The 20,677-nt window shown below is 58.3% G+C and overlaps 1 protein-coding gene across 1 annotated transcript in view; it reads right to left on the bottom strand.

Annotated features, from left to right (window-relative positions):
• Positions 1 to 16,871, bottom strand: part of LOC134346518 (butyrophilin subfamily 3 member A3-like) — a 99,722-nt gene extending 82,851 nt beyond the window's left edge. Inside the window, exon 1 of the mRNA XM_063047921.1 lies at positions 16,655 to 16,871. The gene's annotated coding sequence lies outside the window, so the exon portion shown is untranslated. The remainder of the gene's footprint in view (positions 1 to 16,654) is intronic.
• Between the last annotated feature and the right edge of the window lie 3,806 nt (positions 16,872 to 20,677).

Below are 20,677 nucleotides of genomic sequence, written 5' to 3'. Positions count from 1 at the left end.
CAGGAGAGAGAGGGGTGGGGTAATAGTGGGGGGAGAGAGAGGGGTGGGGGAATAGTGGGGAGAGAGAGGGGTGGGGGAATAGTGGGGAGAGAGAGGGGGGGGGTAGTGGGGAGAGAGAGGGGTGGGGAATAATGGGGAGAGAGAGAGGTTGGGGAATAGTGGGGAGAGAGTGAGAGGGGCAATAGTGGGGGAGAGAGGATGTGGGGGTATAGTGGGGAGAGAGAGGGGTGGGGGAATAGTGGGGGAGAGAGGGGTGGGGGAATAGTGGGAGAGAGAGGGGTGCGGAATAGTGGGGGAGAGAGAGGTGGGGGATAGTGGGGGAGAGTGAGGTGGGGGATAGTGGGGGAGAGAGAGGTGGGGGATAGTGGGGGAGAGAGAGGTGGGGGATAGTGGGGGAGAGAGAGAGGTGGGGGATAGTGGGGGGGAGAGAGAGGTGGGGGATAGTGGGGGAGAGAGAGGTGGGGGATAGTGGAGGAGAGAGAGAGGCGAGGGATAGTGGGGAGAGAGAGAGGCGGGGGATAGTGGGGAGAGAGAGAGGCGGGGGATAGTGGGGGAGAGAGAGGTGGGGGATAGTGGGGGAGAGAGAGGTGGGGGAAAGTGGGGGAGAGAGGGGTGGGGAATAGTGGGGGGAGAGAGAGGGGTGGGGAATAGTGGGGACAGAGAGGGGTTGGGAATAGTGGGGACAGAGGGGTTGGGAATAGTGGGGAGAGAGAGAGGTTGGGGAATAGTGGGGAGAGAGTGAGAGCGGCAATAGTGGGGGGAGAGAGGATGTGGGTGAATAGTGGGGAGAGAGAGAGGTTGGGGAATAGTGGGGAGAGAGTGAGAGGGGCAATAGTGGGGGGAGAGAGGATGTGGGGGAATAGTGGGGAGAGAGAGGGGTGGGGGAATAGTGGGGAGAGAGAGGGGTGGGGGAATAGTGGGAGAGAGAGGGGTGCGGAATAGTGGGGGAGGGAGAGAGGTGGGGGATAGTGGGGGAGAGTGAGGTGGGGGATAGTGGGGGAGAGAGAGGTGGGGGATAGTGGGGGAGAGAGAGGTGGGGGATAGTGGGGGAGAGAGAGAGGTGGGGGATAGTGGGGGGGAGAGAGAGGTGGGGGATAGTGGGGGAGAGAGAGGTGGGGGATAGTGGGGGAGAGAGAGAGGCGAGGGATAGTGGGGAGAGAGAGAGGCGGGGGATAGTGGGGAGAGAGAGAGGCGGGGGATAGTGGGGGAGAGAGAGGTGGGGGATAGTGGGGGAGAGAGAGGTGGGGGAAAGTGGGGGAGAGAGGGGTGGGGAATAGTGGGGGGAGAGAGAGGGGTGGGGAATAGTGGGGACAGAGAGGGGTTGGGAATAGTGGGGACAGAGGGGTTGGGAATAGTGGGGAGAGAGAGAGGTTGGGGAATAGTGGGGAGAGAGTGAGAGCGGCAATAGTGGGGGGAGAGAGGATGTGGGTGAATAGTGGGGAGAGAGAGAGGTTGGGGAATAGTGGGGAGAGAGTGAGAGGGGCAATAGTGGGGGGAGAGAGGATGTGGGGGAATAGTGGGGAGAGAGAGGGGTGGGGGAATAGTGGGGAGAGAGAGGGGTGGGGGAATAGTGGGAGAGAGAGGGGTGCGGAATAGTGGGGGAGAGAGAGGTGGGGAAATAGTGGGGAGAGAGAGAGGGGTGGGGGAGTGGGGGTGGGGGTGGGGGAATAGTGGGGGGAGAGAGGGGTGGGGGAATAGTGGGGGGGGGGGGGAGAGGGGTGGGGGAATAGTGGGGAGAGAGAGGGGTGGGGGAATAGTGGGGGGGAGAGAGAGGGGTGGGGGAATAGTGGGGAGAGAGAGGGGTGGGGGAATAGTGGGGGGAGAGAGGGGGTGGGGGGTGGGGGGAGAGAGAGGGGTGGGGGAATAGTGGGGGGGAGAGAGGGGTGGGGGAATAGTGGGAGAGAGGGGTGGGGGGAGAGAGAGGGGTGGGGGAATAGTAGGGGTGGGGGAATAGTGGGAGAGGGGGTGGGGGAGGAGAGAGGGGTGGGGGAATAGTGGGGAGAGGGGGTGGGGGAATAGTGGGGGGGGGGGTGGGGAATAGTGGGGGAGAGGGGTGGGGGGGTGGGGGGGGTGGGGGAATAGTGGGGGAGAGAGAGGGGTGGGGGAATAGTGGGGAGAGAGGGGTGGGGGAATAGTGGGGGAGAGAGGGGTGGGGGAATAGTGGGGAGAGAGTAGGGGTGGGGGAATAGTGCAGAGAGAGAGTGGGGTGGGGGAATAGTGGGGAGAGGGGGTGGGGGAATAGTGAGGGGGTAGGGATAGTGGGGGGAGAGGGTGGGGGATATTGGGGAGAGAGTTGGGAGGAATAGTGGGGGTGAGAGAGGGGTGGGGGAATGGTGGGGAGAGAGGGGTGGGGGAATAGTGGGGAGAGAGGGGTGGGGGAATAGTGGGGGGAGTGAGGGGTGGGGGAATAGTGGGGGGAGAGAGAGGGGTGGGGGAATAGTGGGGAGAGAGGGACGTGGGAATAGTGGGGGGAGAGAGGGGTGGAGGAATAGTGGGGGGAGAGAGGGACGGGGAATAGTGGGGAGAGAGGGACGGGGAATAGTGTGGAGAGAGGGACGGGGAATAGTGGGGAGAGAGAGGGGTGGGGGAATAATGAGGAGAGAGAGGGGTGGGGGAATAGTGGGGAGAGAGAGAGGGGTGGGGGAATAGTGGGGAGAGAGAGGGACGGGGGAATAGTGGGGAGAGAGAGGGGCAGGGGAATATTGGGGGGATAGGGACGGGGGAATAGTTAGGAGAGAGAGGGACGGAGGAATAGAGGGGGGAGAGGGGCGTGGGGGAATAGTGGGGAGAGAGGAGGTTGGGGAATAGTGGGGAGAGAGGAGGGTGGGGAATAGTGGAAGATAGGGGGTGGGGGATAGTGGGGGGAGAGAGGAGGGTGGGGAATAGTGGAAGATAGGGGGTGGGGGATAGTGGGGGGAGAGGGGTGGGGGATAGTGGGGGAGAGAGAGGTGGGGGATAGTGGGGGAGAGTGAGGTGGGGGATAGTGGGGGAGAGAGAGGTGGGGGATAGTGGGGGAGAGAGAGAGGTGGGGGAGTGGGGGGGGAGAGAGGTGGGGGATAGGGGGGGGAGAGAGAGGTGGGGGATAGTGGGGGGAGAGAGAGGTGGGGGATAGTGGGGGGAGAGAGAGGTGGGGGATAGTGGGGGAGAGAGAGGTGGGGGATAGTGGGGGAGAGAGAGGTGGGGGATAGTGGGGGAGAGAGAGGTGGGGGATAGTGGGGGAGAGAGAGGTGGGGGATAGTGGGGGAGAGAGAGGCGGGGGATAGTGGGGAGAGAGAGAGGCGTGGGGGATAGTTGGGGAGAGAGAGGTGGGGGATAGTGGGGGAGAGAGAGGTGGGGGATAGTGGGGGAGAGAGAGAGGTGGGGGATAGTGGGGGTGGAGAGAGAGGTGGGGGATAGTGGGGGAGAGAGAGGTGGGGGATAGTGGGGGATAGTGGGGGGGAGAGAGAGGTGGGGGATAGTGGGGGAGAGAGAGGTGGGGGATAGTGGGGGAGAGAGAGAGGTGGGGGATAGTGGGGGGGGAGAGAGAGGTGGGGGATAGTGGGGGAGAGAGAGGTGGGGGATAGTGGGGGGGAGAGAGAGGTGGGGGATAGTGGGGGGGAGAGAGAGGTGGGGGATAGTGGGGGAGAGAGAGGTGGGGGATAGTGGGGGGGAGAGAGAGGTGGGGATAGTGGGGGGGAGAGAGAGGTGGGGGATAGTGGGGAGAGAGAGGTGGGGGATAGTGGGGGATAGTGGGGGGGAGAGAGAGGTGGGGGATAGTGGGGGAGAGAGAGGTGGGGGATAGTGTGGGAGAGAGGGGTGGGGAATAGTGGGGGGAGAGAGAGGGGTGGGGAATAGTGGGGACAGAGGGGTTGGGAATAGTGGGGACAGAGGGGTTGGGAATAGTGGGGAGAGAGAGAGGTTGGGGAATAGTGGGGAGAGAGTGAGAGCGGAAATAGTGGGGGGCGAGAGGATGTGGGTGAATAGTGGGGAGAGAGTGAGAGGGGCAATAGTAGGGGGAGAGAGGATGTGGGGTAATAGTGGGGAGAGAGAGGGGTGGGGGAATAGTGGGGAGAGAGAGGGGTGGGGAATAGTGGGAGAGAGAGGGGTGCGGAATAGTGGGGGAGAGAGAGGTGGGGAAATAGTGGGGAGAGAGAGAGGGGTGGGGGAATAGTGGGGGTGGGGGTGGGGGTGGGGGAATAGTGGGGGGAGAGAGGTGTGGGGGAATAGTGGGGGGAGAGAGGGGGGGAAATAGTGGGGAGAGAGAGAGGGGTGGGGGAATAGTGGGGGTGGGTGTGGGGGAATAGTGGGGGGAGAGAGGGGTGGGGGAATAGTGGGGAGAGAGAGAGGGGTGGGGGAATAGTGGGGGGGAGAGAGGGGGGAGATGGGTGGGGGAATAGTGGCGGGAGAGAGAGGGGTGGGGGAATAGTGGGGGGAGAGGGAGGGGTGGGGGAATAGTGGAGAGAGAGAGGGGTGGGGGGAGAAAAAGGTGGGGGAATAGTGCAGAGAGAGAGTGGGGTGGGGGAATAGTGGGGAGAGGGGGGTGGGGGAATAGTGAGGGGGTAGGAGAATAGTGGGGGAGAGAGGGGTGGGGGATCGTGGGGAGAGAGTTGGGAGGAATAGTGGGGGGGAGAGGGGTGGGGGAATAGGGGGGGAGAGAGGGGTGGGGGAATAGTGGGGAGAGAGGGGTGGGGGAATAGTGGGGGGAGAGAGGGGTGGGGGAATAGTGGGGGGAGAGAGGGGTGGGGGAATAGTGGGGGGAGAGAGGGACGGGGGAATAGTGGGGGGAGAGAGGGGTGGAGGAATAGTGGGGGGAGAGAGGGACGGGGAATAGTGGGGAGAGAGGGACGGGGAATAGTGGGGAGAGAGAGGGGTGGGGGAATAGTGAGGAGAGAGAGGGACGGGGGAATAGTGGGGAGAGAGAGGGGCGGGGGAATATTGGGGGGATAGGGACGGGGGAATAGAGGGGGGAGAGGGGCGTGGGGGAATAGTGGGGAGAGAGGAGGTTGGGGAATAGTGGGGAGAGAGGAGGGTGGGGAATAGTGGAAGATAGGGGGTGGGGGATAGTGGGGGGAGAGAGGAGGGTGGGGAATAGTGGAAGATAGGGGGTGGGGGATAGTGGGGGAGAGGGGTGGGGGATAGTGGGGGGAGAGGTGGTGGGGGGAGAGGGGTGGGGGATAGTGGGGGAGAGAGGTGGTGGGGGATAGTGGGGGTAGAGAGGGTGTGGGGGAATAGTGGGGAGAGAGAGGGGTGGGGGAATAGTGGGGGGAGAGAGAGGGGTGGGGGAATAGGGGGGAGAGAGAGGGGTGGGGGAATAGTGGGGAGAGAGAGGGGTAGGGGTAGTGGGGGAGAGAGGGTGTGGGGGAATAGTGGGGAGAGAGAGGGGTGGGGGAATAGTGGGGGGAGAGAGAGGGGTGGGGGAATAGTGGGGAGAGAGAGGAGTGGGGGGTAGTGTGGGAGAGAGGGGTGGGGGATACTGGGGGGAGAGAGGGGTGGGGGTGGGGGGAGAGAGAGGTGGGGGATAGTGGGGGAGAGAGAGAGGTGGGGGATAGTGGGGGAGAGAGAGGTGGGGGATAGTGGGGGAGAGAGAGGTGGGGGATAGTGGGGGAGAGAGAGGTGGGGGATAGTGGGGGAGAGAGAGAGGTGGGGGATAGTGGGGGAGAGAGAGAGGTGGGGGATAGTGGGGGAGAGAGAGAGGTGGGGGATAGTGGGGGAGAGAGAGAGGTGGGGGATAGTGGGGGGAGAGAGAGGTGGGGGATAGTGGGGGAGAGAGAGGTGGGGGATAGTGGGGGAGAGAGAGGTGGGGATAGTGGGGGAGAGAGAGGTGGGGGATAGTGGGGGAGAGAGAGGTGGGGGATAGTGGGGGAGAGAGAGAGGTGGGGGATAGTGGGGGAGAGAGAGAGGTGGGGGATAGTGGGGGGAGAGAGAGGTGGGGGATAGTGGGGGAGAGAGAGGTGGGGGAGAGAGAGGTGAGGGATAGTGGGGGAGAGAGAGAGGTGGGGGATAGTGTGGGAGAGAGAGAGGTGGCGGATAGTGGGGGGAGAGAGAGGTGGGGGATAGTGGGGGAGAGAGAGGTGGGGGATAGTGGGGGAGAGAGAGGTGGGGGATAGTGGGGGAGAGTGAGAGGTGGGGGATAGTGGGGGGAGAGAGAGGTGGGGGATAGTGGGGGAGAGAGAGAGGTGGGGGATAGTGGGGGAGAGAGGTGGGGGATAGTGGGGGAGAGAGAGGTGGGGGATAGTGGGGGAGAGAGAGGTGGGGGATAGTGGGGGAGAGAGAGAGGTGGGGGATAGTGGGGGGGAGAGAGAGGTGGGGGAGAGAGAGGTGGGGGATAGTGGGGGAGAGAGGGGTGGGGGATAGTGGGGGAGAGAGGGGTGGGGAATAATGGGGGGAGAGAGAGGGGTGGGGAATAGTGGGGACAGAGGGGTTGGGAATAGTGGGGAGAGAGAGAGGTTGGGGAATAGTGGGGAGAGAGAGAGGTTGGGGAATAGTGGGGAGAGTGTGAGAGCGGCAATAGTGGGGGGAGAGAGGATGTGGGTGAATAGTGGGGAGAGAGAGAGGTTGGGGAATAATGGGGAGAGAGTGAGAGGGGCAATAGTGGGGGGAGAGAGGATGTGGGGGAATAGTGCGGAGAGAGAGGGGTGGGGGAATGTGGGGGGAGGGGCGGGGGAATGGGGGGAGAGAGGGACGGGGGAATGTTGGGGGGAGAGAGGGACGGGGGAATAGTGGGGGGAGAGAGAGGGACGTGGGGGAATAGTGGGGGAGAGAGAGGGACGGGGGAATAGTGGGGAGAGAGAGGAGGGGGGGAATAGTGGGGAGAGAGAGGGGTGGGGGATAGTGGGGGGAGAGGGTTGGGGGATAGTGGGGGGGAGAGGTGGTGGGAGATAGTGGGGGATAGTGGGGGGAGAGGGTGGGGGAATAGTGGGGAGAGAGAGGGGTGGGGGAATAGTGGGGAGAGAGAGGGGTGGGGGAATAGTGGGGGGAGAGAGAGGGGTGGGGGAATAGTGGGGAGAGAGAGGGGGGGGGAATAGTGGGGGAGAGAGAGGGGGGGAATAGTGGGGGAGAGAGGGGGGGGAATAGTGGGGGGGAGAGGGGGGGGTAGGGGAGATAGGGTGGGGATAGTGGGGGAGAGAGGGGGGGGAATAGTGGGGAGAGAGAGGGAGGGGAATAGTGGGGAGAGAGGGACGGGGGAATAGTGGGGGGAGAGGGGTGGGGGATAGTGGGGGAGGGGGAAGTGGGGGAGAGAGGGGTGGGGGTAGTGGGGGGAGAGAGAGGGGGGGATAGTGGGGGAGAGAGGGTGGGGATAGTGGGGAGAGAGAGGGGGGAAGTGGGGGGAGAGAGAGGGGTGGGGGATAGTGGGGGAGAGAGAGGTGGGGGATAGTGGGGGAGAGAGAGAGGTGGGGGATAGTGGGGGAGAGAGAGAGGTGGGGGATAGTGGGGGAGAGAGAGGTGGGGGATAGTGGGGGGAGAGAGAGGTGGGGGATAGTGGGGGAGGGGGAGAGAGGGGGGGAATAGTGGGGGAGAGAGAGAGGGGGGGGAATAGTGGGGGAGAGAGAGGGGGGCAGGGGAATAGTGGGGAGAGAGAGAGGGGGCGGGGGAATAGTGGGGGAGAGAGAGAGGGTGGGGGAATAGTGGGGAGAGAGAGGGGGGGAATAGTGGGGGGAGAGAGAGGGGTGGGGAATAATGGGGGAGAGAGAGGGGGGGGGAAAGTGGGGGGGAGAGAGAGGGGTGGGGGAATAGTGGGGGAGAGAGGGGTGGGGGAATAGTGGGGGAGAGATGGGTGGGGGAATAGTGGGGGAGAGAGGGGTGGGGGTAGTGGGGGAGAGAGTGGTGGGGGAATTGTGGTGGGAGAGAGGGACGGGGGAATAGTGGGGGGAGAGAGGGACAGGGGAATAGTGGGAGGAGAGAGGGACGGGGGAATAGTGGGGAGAGAGAGGGGTGGGGGATAGTGGGGGTAGAGGGGTGGGGGTAGTGGGGGGAGAGAGAGGGGGGCAGGGGAATAGTGGGGAGAGAGAGGGGGGGCGGGGGAATAGTGGGGGAGAGAGAGAGGGTGGGGGAATAGTGGCAGGAGAGAGAGGGGTGGGGGAATAGTGGGGGGAGAGAGAGGGGTGGGGAATAGTGGGGGGAGAGAGAGGGGTGGGGAATAGTGGGGAGAGAGGGGTGGGGGAATAGTGGGGAGAGAGAGGGGTGGGGGAATAGTGGGGGGAGAGAGGGGTGGGGGAATAGTGGGGGGAGAGAGAGGTGTGGGGAATAGTGGGGGAGAGAGAGGGGTGGGGAATTGTGGTGAGAGAGTGGTGGGGAATAGTGGGGAGAGAAAGAGGTTGGGGAATAGTGGGGAGAGAGTGAGAGGGGCAATAGTGGGGGGAGAGGATGTGGGGGAATAGTTGGAAGAGAGAGGGTGTGGGGGAATAGTGGGGAGAGAGAGGGGTGGGGGAATAGTGGGGAGAGAGAGGGGTGGGGTTAGTGGGGGAGAGAGGGGTGGTGAATAGTGGGGGGAGAGAGGGGTGGGGGTAGTCGGGGGAGAGAGAGGTGGGGGAATAGTGGGAGAGAGGGGTGGGGAATAGTGGGGAGGGGGAGAGGGGGGGCCAGGGGAATAGTGGGGGGGAGAGAGAGAGGGGTGGGGGAATAGTGGGGAGAGAGAGAGGGGTGGGGAATGGGGGAGAGAGAGGGGTGGGGAAATAGTGGGGGGAGAGAGAGGGGTGGGAAATAGTGGGGGGAGAGAGAGGGGTGGGGAATAGTGGGGAGAGGGGTGGGGGAATAGTGGGGAGAGAGAGGGGTGGGGGAATAGTGGGGAGAGAGAGGGGTGGGGGAATAGTGGGGAGAAGAGGGGTGGGAATGAGAGAGGGGTGGGGAATAATGGGGAGAGAGAGGGGTGGGGGAATAGTGCGGAGAGAGTAAGAGGGGCAATAGTGGGGGGAGAGGATGTGGGGGAATAGTTGGGAGAGAGAGGGGTGGGGGAATAGTGGGGAGAGAGAGGGGTGGGGGAATAGTGGGGGAGAGAGGGGTGGGGGTAGTGGGGGGAGAGAGGGGTGGGGGGTAGTGGGGGGAGAGAGAGGTGGGGGAATAGTGGGGGGAGAGAGGGGTGGGGGAATAGTGGGGGGCGAGAGAGGGGTGGGGGAATAGTGGGGGGAGAGAGGGGGGGGGGGAATAGTGGGGAGAGAGAGAGGGGTGGGGGAATAGTGGGGGGAGAGAGAGGGGGGGGGAATAGTGGGAGAGAGAGGGGGGGGGAATAGTGGGGGGAGAGAGAGGGGTGGGGAATAGAGAGGGGTGGGGAATAGTGGGGAGAGAGAGGGGTGGGGGAATAGTGGGGGGAGAGAGGGACGGGGGAATAGTGGGGAGAGGGAGAGAGGGGTGGGGGAATAGTGGGGGGAGAGAGAGGGGTGGGGAATAGTGGGGGAGAGAGAGGGGTGGGGAATAGTGGGGAGAGAGAGGGGTGGGGGAATGGGGGGTGGGAGAGAGAGGGGTGGGGAATAGTGGGGAGAGAGGGGTGGGGGAATAGTGGGGAGAGAGAGGGGTGGGGGAATAGTGGGGGGGAGAGAGGGACGGGGGAATAGTGGGGGAGAGAGGGATGGGGGAATAGTGGCGGAAGAGAGGGACAGGGGAATAGTGGGGGGAGAGGGATGGGGGAATAGTGGGGGTGAGAGGGGTGGGGGGTAGTGGGGGGAGAGAGGGGTGGTGGATAGTAGGGAGAGAGAGAGAGTGGCGGGGGAATAGTGGCAGGAGAGAGAGGGGTGGGGGAATAGTGGGGGGAGAGAGAGGGGTGGGGGAATAGTGGGGGGAGAGAGAGGGGTGGGGGAATAGTGGGGGGAGAGAGAGGGGTGGGGAATAGTGGGGGAGAGAGAGGGGTGGGGAATAGTTGGGAGAGAGAGGTGTGGGGGAATAGTGGGGAGAGAGAGGGGTGGGGGAATAGTGGGGAGAGAGAGAGGGGTGGGGGAATAGTGGGGAGAGAGAGGGGTGGGGGAGTAGTGGGGGGAGAGAGGGACGGGGGAATAGTGTGGAGAGAGAGGGGTGGGGGAATATTGGAGGAGAGGGACGGGGGAATAGTGAGGAGAGAGAGGGGTGGGGGAATACTGGGGAGAGAGGGACAGGGGAATAGTGGGGAGAGAGAGGGCTGGGGGAGAGGGGGTGGGGCATAGTGGGGGCGAGAGGGGGTGTGGGGAGAAAGGGGTGGCGGTAGTGGGGGAGAGAGAGGGGTGGGGGAATAGTGAGGAGAGAGGGGTGAGGGAATAGTTGAGAGAGAGAGGGGTGGGGGAATAGTGGGGGGAGAGAGGGGTGGGGGAATAGTGGGGAGAGAGAGGGTGTGGGGGAATAGTGGGGAGAGAGAGGGGTGGGGGAATAGTGGGGTGAGAGAGAGGGGTGGGGGAATAGTGGGGAGAGAGAGGGGTGGGGGAATAGTGGGGAGAGAGAGAGGGGTGGGGGAATAGTGGGGAGAGAGAGGGGTGGGGGAGTAGTGGGGGGAGAGAGGGACGGGGGAATAGTGTGGAGAGAGAGGGGTGGGGGAATATTGGAGGAGAGGGACGGGGGAATAGTGAGGAGAGAGAGGGGTGGGGGAATAGTGGGGGGAGAGGGGCATGGGGGAATAGTGGGGAGAGAGAGGGTGGGGGAATAGTGGGGAGAGAGAGGGGTGGGGGAATAGTGGGGGGAGAGAGGGGCGGGGGAATAGTGGGGGGGAGAGAGGGACAGGGGAATAGTGGGGGGAGAGAGGGACGGGGAATAGTGGGGGGAGAGAGGGGTGGGGGGTAGTGGGGGGAGAGAGGGGTGTGGGATAGGGGGGAGAGGGGGGTGGGGGGTAGTGGGGGGAGAGAGGGGTGGGGGGTAATGGGGGAGAGAGAGGGGGCAGAGGAATAGTGGGGTGAGAGAGAGAGGGGCAGGGGAATAGTGGCAGGAGAGAGAGGGGTGGGGTAATAGTGGGTGGAGAGAGAGGGGTGGGGAATAGTGGGGGGAGAGAGAGGGGTGGGGAATAGTTGGGAGAGAGAGGGGTGGGGAATAGTGGGGAGAGAGAGGGGTGGGGAATAATGGGGAGAGAGAGAGGTTGGGGAATAGTGGGGAGAGAGTGAGAGGGGCAATAGTGGGGGAGAGAGGATGTGGGGGTATAGTGGGGAGAGAGAGGGGTGGGGGAATAGTGGGGGAGAGAGGGGTGGGGGAATAGTGGGAGAGAGAGGGGTGCAGAATAGTGGGGGAGAGAGAGGTGGGGAAATAGTGGGGAAAGAGAGGGGTGGGGTATAGTGGGGGGAGAGAGAGAGGTTGGGGAATAGTGGGGAGAGAGCGAGAGGGGCAATAGTGGGGGGAGAGAGTTGGGGGGAATAGTGGGGAGAGAGATAGAGAGGCAGGGGAATGGGTGAGAGAGAGGGGCGGGGGAATAGTGGGCGAGAGAGGGGCAGGGGAATAGTGGGGAGAGAGAGGGGTGGGGGAATAGTGGGGGGAGAGAGGGGTGGGGGAATAGTGGGGGGAGAGAGGGGTGGGGGAGTAGTGGGGGGTGAAAGGGGTGGGGGAATAGTGGGGAGAGAGGGGCAGGGGAATAGTGGGGGGAGAGATAGAGAGGCAGGGGAATGGGTGAGAGAGAGGGGTGGGGGAATAGTGGGGAGAGAGAGGGGTGGGGGAATAGTGGGCGAGAGAGGGGCAGGGGAATAGTGGGGAGAGAGGGGTGGGGGAATAGTGGGGAGAGAGAGGGGTGGGGGAATAGTGGGGGGAGAGAGAGGGGTGGGGAATAGTGGGGAGAGAGGGGTGGGGGAATAGTGGGGAGAGAGAGGGGTGGGGGAATAGTGGGGGGGAGAGAGGGACGGGGGAATAGTGGGGGAGAGAGGGATGGGGGAATAGTGGCGGAAGAGAGGGACAGGGGAATAGTGGGGGGAGAGGGATGGGGGAATAGTGGGGGTGAGAGGGGTGGGGGGTAGTGGGGGGAGAGAGGGGTGGTGGATAGTAGGGAGAGAGAGAGAGTGGCGGGGGAATAGTGGCAGGAGAGAGAGGGGTGGGGGAATAGTGGGGGGAGAGAGAGGGGTGGGGGAATAGTGGGGGGAGAGAGAGGGGTGGGGGAATAGTGGGGGGAGAGAGAGGGGTGGGGAATAGTGGGGGAGAGAGAGGGGTGGGGAATAGTTGGGAGAGAGAGGTGTGGGGGAATAGTGGGGAGAGAGAGGGGTGGGGGAATAGTGGGGAGAGAGAGAGGGGTGGGGGAATAGTGGGGAGAGAGAGGGGTGGGGGAGTAGTGGGGGGAGAGAGGGACGGGGGAATAGTGTGGAGAGAGAGGGGTGGGGGAATATTGGAGGAGAGGGACGGGGGAATAGTGAGGAGAGAGAGGGGTGGGGGAATACTGGGGAGAGAGGGACAGGGGAATAGTGGGGAGAGAGAGGGCTGGGGGAGAGGGGGTGGGGCATAGTGGGGGCGAGAGGGGGTGTGGGGAGAAAGGGGTGGCGGTAGTGGGGGAGAGAGAGGGGTGGGGGAATAGTGAGGAGAGAGGGGTGAGGGAATAGTTGAGAGAGAGAGGGGTGGGGGAATAGTGGGGGGAGAGAGGGGTGGGGGAATAGTGGGGAGAGAGAGGGTGTGGGGGAATAGTGGGGAGAGAGAGGGGTGGGGGAATAGTGGGGTGAGAGAGAGGGGTGGGGGAATAGTGGGGAGAGAGAGGGGTGGGGGAATAGTGGGGAGAGAGAGAGGGGTGGGGGAATAGTGGGGAGAGAGAGGGGTGGGGGAGTAGTGGGGGGAGAGAGGGACGGGGGAATAGTGTGGAGAGAGAGGGGTGGGGGAATATTGGAGGAGAGGGACGGGGGAATAGTGAGGAGAGAGAGGGGTGGGGGAATAGTGGGGGGAGAGGGGCATGGGGGAATAGTGGGGAGAGAGAGGGTGGGGGAATAGTGGGGAGAGAGAGGGGTGGGGGAATAGTGGGGGGAGAGAGGGGCGGGGGAATAGTGGGGGGGAGAGAGGGACAGGGGAATAGTGGGGGGAGAGAGGGACGGGGAATAGTGGGGGGAGAGAGGGGTGGGGGGTAGTGGGGGGAGAGAGGGGTGTGGGATAGGGGGGAGAGGGGGGTGGGGGGTAGTGGGGGGAGAGAGGGGTGGGGGGTAATGGGGGAGAGAGAGGGGGCAGAGGAATAGTGGGGTGAGAGAGAGAGGGGCAGGGGAATAGTGGCAGGAGAGAGAGGGGTGGGGTAATAGTGGGTGGAGAGAGAGGGGTGGGGAATAGTGGGGGGAGAGAGAGGGGTGGGGAATAGTTGGGAGAGAGAGGGGTGGGGAATAGTGGGGAGAGAGAGGGGTGGGGAATAATGGGGAGAGAGAGAGGTTGGGGAATAGTGGGGAGAGAGTGAGAGGGGCAATAGTGGGGGAGAGAGGATGTGGGGGTATAGTGGGGAGAGAGAGGGGTGGGGGAATAGTGGGGGAGAGAGGGGTGGGGGAATAGTGGGAGAGAGAGGGGTGCAGAATAGTGGGGGAGAGAGAGGTGGGGAAATAGTGGGGAAAGAGAGGGGTGGGGTATAGTGGGGGGAGAGAGAGAGGTTGGGGAATAGTGGGGAGAGAGCGAGAGGGGCAATAGTGGGGGGAGAGAGTTGGGGGGAATAGTGGGGAGAGAGATAGAGAGGCAGGGGAATGGGTGAGAGAGAGGGGCGGGGGAATAGTGGGCGAGAGAGGGGCAGGGGAATAGTGGGGAGAGAGAGGGGTGGGGGAATAGTGGGGGGAGAGAGGGGTGGGGGAATAGTGGGGGGAGAGAGGGGTGGGGGAGTAGTGGGGGGTGAAAGGGGTGGGGGAATAGTGGGGAGAGAGGGGCAGGGGAATAGTGGGGGGAGAGATAGAGAGGCAGGGGAATGGGTGAGAGAGAGGGGTGGGGGAATAGTGGGGAGAGAGAGGGGTGGGGGAATAGTGGGCGAGAGAGGGGCAGGGGAATAGTGGGGAGAGAGAGGGGTGGGGGAATAGTGGGGGGAGAGAGGGGTGGGGGAATAGTGGGGGGAGAGGGGCAGGGGAATAGTGGGGAGAGAGAGGGGTTGGGGAATAGTGGGGAGAGAGAGGTGGGGGAACAGTGGGGAGAGAGAGGGGTGCGAAAATAGTGGGGAGAGAGATAGAGAGGCAGGGGAACGGGTGAGAGAGAGGGGGTGGGGGAACAGTGGGAAGAGAGAGAGAGGTGGGGAGAAGAGGGGAGAGAGGCAGGGAAGAGGAGCGAGGGGGAGGCAGTGGAAGAGGAGCGAGGAAGGGTGGTGTAGGGGTGAGTTGAGGAGAGGGTGAGAGGTTCTGGGTGGGGGGGCGGGAGAGGGGACTGATAAACGCCGGGTCGGTGGAGAAGAGCGGAGAGATAGGGAGCCGGGCGGATGGGAGGAAGGACGGGAATCAGCCCACAGTGCACCGATTTGAAATGACTTGGGGTTTCTGACCACAGAACCCTTTCGAACAATTGTGTTAATTTCTTCTTTGCAGAATAGATTTTGTTTAAATATTGAAGTTATGGTGTGTCTCTGCAGTGAATGTGAATCATCTATTTCAGTTTTAAAACATTACACTATAAAACCGCCCATCTAGTCCGCTCCATTATTCCACCATGGCTGATTTTTATTGCTCTCAACCCTGTTCTCCTGCCTTCTCACTGTGACCTTTGACACCTGGATTAATCAATTACCTCTGCTTTAAATATACCCAATGACCCGGCCTCAACAGCCCTCTGAGACAATGAATTCCACAGACTGAGCACAGCCTGCCTCATCTCTGTTCTCAGGAGATGTCCCTCTATTCTCCCCAGGAGATCCTGGTCAGGTGTCGGATCTCTCAGTGGGAGAGCATTTTGGAGGTAGTGACCACAACTCTATCTCCTTCACCATAGCGCTGGAGAGGGACAGGACAGGAACCGTCATATTTGACAGGAGTAGACAATTTGGGAAAACATTTAATTGGGGTAGGCGGGGAAATATGATGCTATTCAGCAGGAACTTGGGAGCAGATGTTCTCAGGGAAATGCACGGCAGAAATGTGGGAAATGTTCAGGGAACTTTTGCATGGAATTCTGCATAGGTATGTTCCACTGAGGCAGGGAATGGATGGTAGGGTTAAAGAACCATAAAGGATGTAGAAAATCAAGTTAAGAAGACAAAAGGTTCAAGAAACTAGGTACTGTTAGAGCTCTCAAAAATTACAATGTTGCTGGGAAGGAGCTTAGGAATGGAATTCGGAGAGCCAGAAGGGGCCATGAGAAGGAAATGGTTAAGGAAAACCCCCAAGCAAGTATGTGTGAAGAGCAAGAGGATGAACTGTGTGAGCATAGGACCAACCAGGTGTGATAGTGGAAACGTGTGCATGGAGTCAGAGGCGGTGGCGGAAGTACTTAACGAATACTTTGCTTCATTATTCACTAGGAAATAAGACCTTGGCAATTATGCGGATGACTTACAGCAGACTGAAACACTTGAGCATATAGACATTAAGAATGTGCTGGAGCTGTTGAAAAGCATTAAGTTAGATAAGTCACCGGGACCAAATGAGATATACCCCAGGCTACTGTGGGAAGAGAGGGAGGAGATCGCTGAGCCTCGTGCGATGATCTTTGCATCATCAATAGGAACAGGAGAAGTACCGGAGGATTGGAGGGTTGCAAGTGTTGTTCCCTTGTTCAAGGAAGGGAGTAGAGATAACCCAGGAAGTTATAGACCAGTGAGTACGACTTCAGTGGTGGACAAGTTGTTGGAGAAGATCCTGAGAGGCCGGATTTATGAGCATTTGGAGAGACATAATCTGATTCAGGATAGTCAGCATGGCTTTGTCAAGGGCAGGTCGTGCCTTACGAGCCTGATTGAATTCTTGAGGATATAACAAAACATATTGATGAAGGTAGAGCAGTGGATGTAGTGTATATGGATTTCAGTAAGGCATTTGACAAAGTTCCCCGTGAAAGGTTTATTGAGAAAGTAAGGAGGCAAGGGATCCAAGGAGACCTTGCTTTGTGGATCCAGAATTGGCTTGCCCACAAAAAGCAAAGGGTGGCTGTAGATGGTTTGTATTCTATATGGAGGTCGGTGACCAGTGCTGTTCCACAGGGATCTGTTCTGGGACCTCTCCCTTTGTGATTTTTATAAATGACCTAGATGAAGAAGTTAGTAAGTTTGCTGATGACACAAAGGTTGGGGGTGTTGTGGACAGTCTGGAGGGTTGTCAGAGATTACAGCGGGACATCGATAGGATGCAGAACTGGGCTGAGAAGTGGCAGATGGACTTCAACCCAGATAAGAGCAAAGTGCATTCATTTTGGTAGGTCAAATTTGAAGACAGAATGTAAATGCTAAAACTCTTGGCAGTGTGGAGGATCTGAGAGATCTGGGGTCCGTGTCGATAGGACACTCAAAGCTGCTGCGCAGATTGACAGTGTTGTTAAGAAGGCGTATGGTGTATTGGCATTCATCAACCATGGGATTGAGTTCAAGAGCCATGAGGTAATGTTACAGCGAGACAAAACATTTTAAAGAGACTCCTGGATGGATACACGGAGCTTAGAAAAATAGAGGGCTATGGCTAAGCCGAGGTAGTTCTCTAAGGCCATGTTCGGCACAGCTTTGTGGGCCGAAAGGCCTGGATTGTGCTGTAGGTTTCCTGTATTTCTAAGTTGCTGAAGGCGCCGCCCTGCCGTGTATTTCAGGCGCTGGGCCGGGCGCAACAGAAGCGGATGGCGGATCGCGGCCCCGAGCGCTCTCGGAGCGACCCCGAGTCCCCCTTCTCCCACTCACCCGCTCCACCGCCGGCCTCACCACGGCGCCGCTCGCCCCATTCACTTCCCCCGGTGGGACAGCCGCTCAGGCTTCGGGAATTGAGACGGGCGATCAGTTTCACTTTTGCCTGGTTTGAAACGTCGGCCAAATTTTACAGCGGAAGGGAGCGGCGTCTTAAAGGGATTGTCAGCAGCACATGAACGGAGAGTGGGTGCGCATCGCACCCATAATGTCCCGAAACAGTCCTGCAAATTCATCTTATTTACAACAGGGCGAAGGGCAAACACCCGAGTAAAGTATTCCCTTCTGTCTACGCGATATTTGTCTCCATCAGCAAGGGAGATAAGGCTGAGTATAGGGCTACGGTAGGAAACTTTGTCACATGGTGTGAGCATAATTATCTGCAGTTTAATGTGAAAAAGACTAAGGAGCTGGTGGTAGACCTGAGGAGAGCCAAGGTACCGGTGTCCCCTGTTTCCATCCAGGGGGTCAGTGTGGACATGGTGGAGGATTACAAATACCTGGGGATACAAATTGACAATAAACTGGACTGGTCAAAGAACACTGAGGCTGTCTATAAGAAGGGTCAGAGCCGTCTCTATTTCCTAAGGAGACGGAGGTCCTTTAACATCTGAGGATGTTCTACGAGTCTGTGGTGGCCAGTGCTATCATGTTTGCTGTTGTGTGTTGGGGCAGCAGGCTGAGGGTGGCAGACACCAACAGAATCAACAAACTGATTCGTAAGGCCAGTGATGTTGTGGGGATGGAACTGGACTCTCTGACGGTGGTGTCTGAAAAGAGGATGCTGTCCAAGTTGCATGCCATCTTGGACAATGTCTCCCATCCACTACATAATGTACTGGTTGGGCACAGGAGTACATTTAGCCAGAGACTCATTCCACCGAGATGCAACACAGAGCGTCATAGGAAGTCATTCCTGCCTGTGGCCATCAAACTTTACAACTCCTCCCTTGGAGGGTCAGACACCCTGAGCCGATCGGCGGGTCCTGGACTTATTTCATAATTTACTGGTATAATTTACATATTACTATTTAACTATTTATGGTTTTATTACTATTTATGGTGCAACTGTAATGAAAACCAATTTCCCCCGGGATCAATAAACTATGACTATGACATCGCCGGACGTCTAAGAGCCCGATCGCACCTGCCTCTACCAAAATTCAAAGTACATACATGTCACAATATACCACCCCCTAGATTCATATTCTTGCGGGCATTCCCAGTAAACACAATAGAATCGATTCAGATATCTGATGGTGGAGGGGAAGAAGTTGTTTCTGAAATGCATGCTCTCTGGTATTAGGCATTTCAGTCCAGGGAATAAGATTATGAGATGCTTTCTCTCTCTATCCATGCTTCTCGCAATCTTACAAACCTCTGGCAACAGTGTTATTATTTTAAATATAATTGAACTCTATATAACACTTTATTGAACCCTACATAACATTTTGTCCCTGAATCTAGGAATTAATAAATGTTGCAGTTTACCCTTGTAAAGATGTTTTCATTATGAATGAAGTTTAAAAAAGTAAATCTCTCAGATCTTCCCTCAGCCTCCACCAGTCCAGAGAAAGCAACCAACTTTGTCCAACCTGTCCATATAACACGTATTCTGTAAATCAGACAGCATCCTGGTGAGCCCCTTCTGTTCGCTTTCTGAAGCCTGCACAACCTTGCTGAACCACACGGACCAGAACAGAGTGCAATAGTTCACTTGCCGCCTGACTGGAGTTCTCACAAGCAGCAACGTAACTCCCAGACTCTATTCCCAGAGCCCTCTGTTCTACCGCACTCCTCAGAACTTCACCGTGTGAGACCTGCTCTGGTTTGTCCCCCCAAAGTGCGACACCTCGCACTTGTCTGCATTGAATTCAATCTGCCAACTTTCAGCCCATTTTTCCCCACCTGGTCCAGATCCCGCTGCGAGTCTTCCATTTCCCATTCAAAATATTATACCCAGACATCCCACCTCTCCCGGAAGTTCTGGGAGTCTCCCACTTATAAATAGTGGCTCCCTGATGCCCGCAAATTATATACAATATCACGGAAATCAATTGTTTGGCGAGAGAGAGCGAGAGCAAAAGCGAGAAAGCAAGCAAGTGAGAGTGGCCACGAGCGAGAGAGTTCCAAATCAGAGTGGCAGAGTGTTCCAAAAAAAGAAAATATAAAACGTACTTCACCCCAGACTACACTAAAGTGTACCCCTGCCCAATAAGGGTCAAAATAATGACAGTGTTGCTCGCTGCACTGTTTGCAACAGTGACTTTTCTATTGCCCATGGTGGGTTAAAATGTAAAAGACATGTTGAGGTGAGTTTAACAGGCGTCATTCGTTCATTAGCGTAGCTAATATTATTTAAACTAGCTGGCTGGCTGCTAAGGAGCTACTCTATTGCAGACATCCCACCTCTCCCGGAAGTTCCGGGAGTCTCCTGCAAATTGATGGTGCTACTTCCCTGAAATGAGTTTTTGCAGGGTGGGTTGTCTGTATACCATAAAGTATCTATCAAGAATCTATCAACCTCCACTTTAAATATATCCAGTGACACAGACTCCACAGCCTTCTGTGGCAATGAATTCCACAGAGTCACCAACCCCGGCTAAATAAATTGTTCCTCATCTCTGTTCTCAAGAGATGTTCCTCTATTCTGAGGCTGTGCCCTCTAGTCCTACACTCCCCCATTACAGGAAACATCCTCTCCACGTCCACTCTATCTAGGCCTTTCAATATTTGATAGGTTTAAATGAGATCCTCCCCAGGCCTAGCATCATCAAACGCTTCTCAAAAACTCACCCTTCATTCCCGTGAACTTCCTCTGATCCCCCAGAGAGGGAGTGAGCACTTCCTTTCTTAGACAAACTGCTCACAATACTCCAGGCGCGCTCCGACCAGAGCCATATAAAGCCTCAGTGCCACATTCTTGCTTCTGTATTCTAATCCTCTGAAAATGAATGCTAACATTGCATTTCCTGCTGATTGCACCAACTCTATCTTAATTATTGATAATGATTCAAAAACCGCTGACAGACCTGTCCTTTCGAGTATAAAAACAATGCACTAGACCATAAGACACAGGGGCAGAATTAAGCCATTCAGCCCATCAAGTTTGCTCTACTGTTCCATCATGGCTGATCCTGGATGCCACTCAACCCCACACACCCACCCTTTGATGCCCTGACTGATCAGCAAATGATCAACTTCATCAGCCTTAAATATACCGACTTGGCCTCCACCACAGTCTGTGGCAGAGCATTCCACAGATTCACTACTCTCTGGCTAAAAAAAAAGGTCCTTACCTCTGTTCTAAAAGGTCACCCCTCAAATTCGAGGCTGTCCCCTCTAGTTCTGGATACGCCTACCCGAGGAAACATCCTCTCCACATCCACCCTCTCCAGCCTTTTCAACGTTCAGTAGGTTATAGATATTTTGAGGTAGGGGAAGATTCTGCAGACTCTCACTCCCACCCTCTCATGGACAGCCAGTTAATGTTGGCCTTGCTATGCAAACCCGCACCTGCAACTCTAACCATCAGAACTCAGAGCACCTCAGCACTGAACCAAGTCCTTTGACCCACCTCGTCCCAATGGTCTGCACCCAGACCACAGCCCTCCCATCCATGTACCCGTCAGACTTTACATTAAAACATGCAACCACCCCCTCCACTGGAACTCACTCCACGTCTCACCACCCTCTGAGTGAACAGGTTCCTCCTCAGCAACCCCTTACCGACTTCACCTTTCAACCTTAACCCATGACCTCCAGTTCTAGTCTCACCCAACCTAGGTGGGAGAAGCAACACACATCAAAGTTGCTGGTGGACGCAGCAGGCCAGGCAGCATCTCTAGGAGGAGGTACAGTCGATGTTTCAGGCTGAGACCCTTCGTCAGGACTCTTTTGTTAGGATTAGTGCGGAGGGAGTGGAGAGCAGAGCGTTCTGAAGGAGCGAGGTTGGAATGGGGACAAGGTGCGGTGAAGTCGAGACGGTTGATGTCCCGTCGGCAGTTAGCAATAAAGAGA

Source organism: Mobula hypostoma, chromosome 5 (genome assembly GCF_963921235.1).
Source record: "Mobula hypostoma chromosome 5, sMobHyp1.1, whole genome shotgun sequence".
In the NCBI taxonomy this organism is placed as follows: domain Eukaryota; kingdom Metazoa; phylum Chordata; class Chondrichthyes; order Myliobatiformes; family Myliobatidae; genus Mobula; species Mobula hypostoma.
This window is presented reverse-complemented; position numbering and strand designations above follow the sequence as displayed.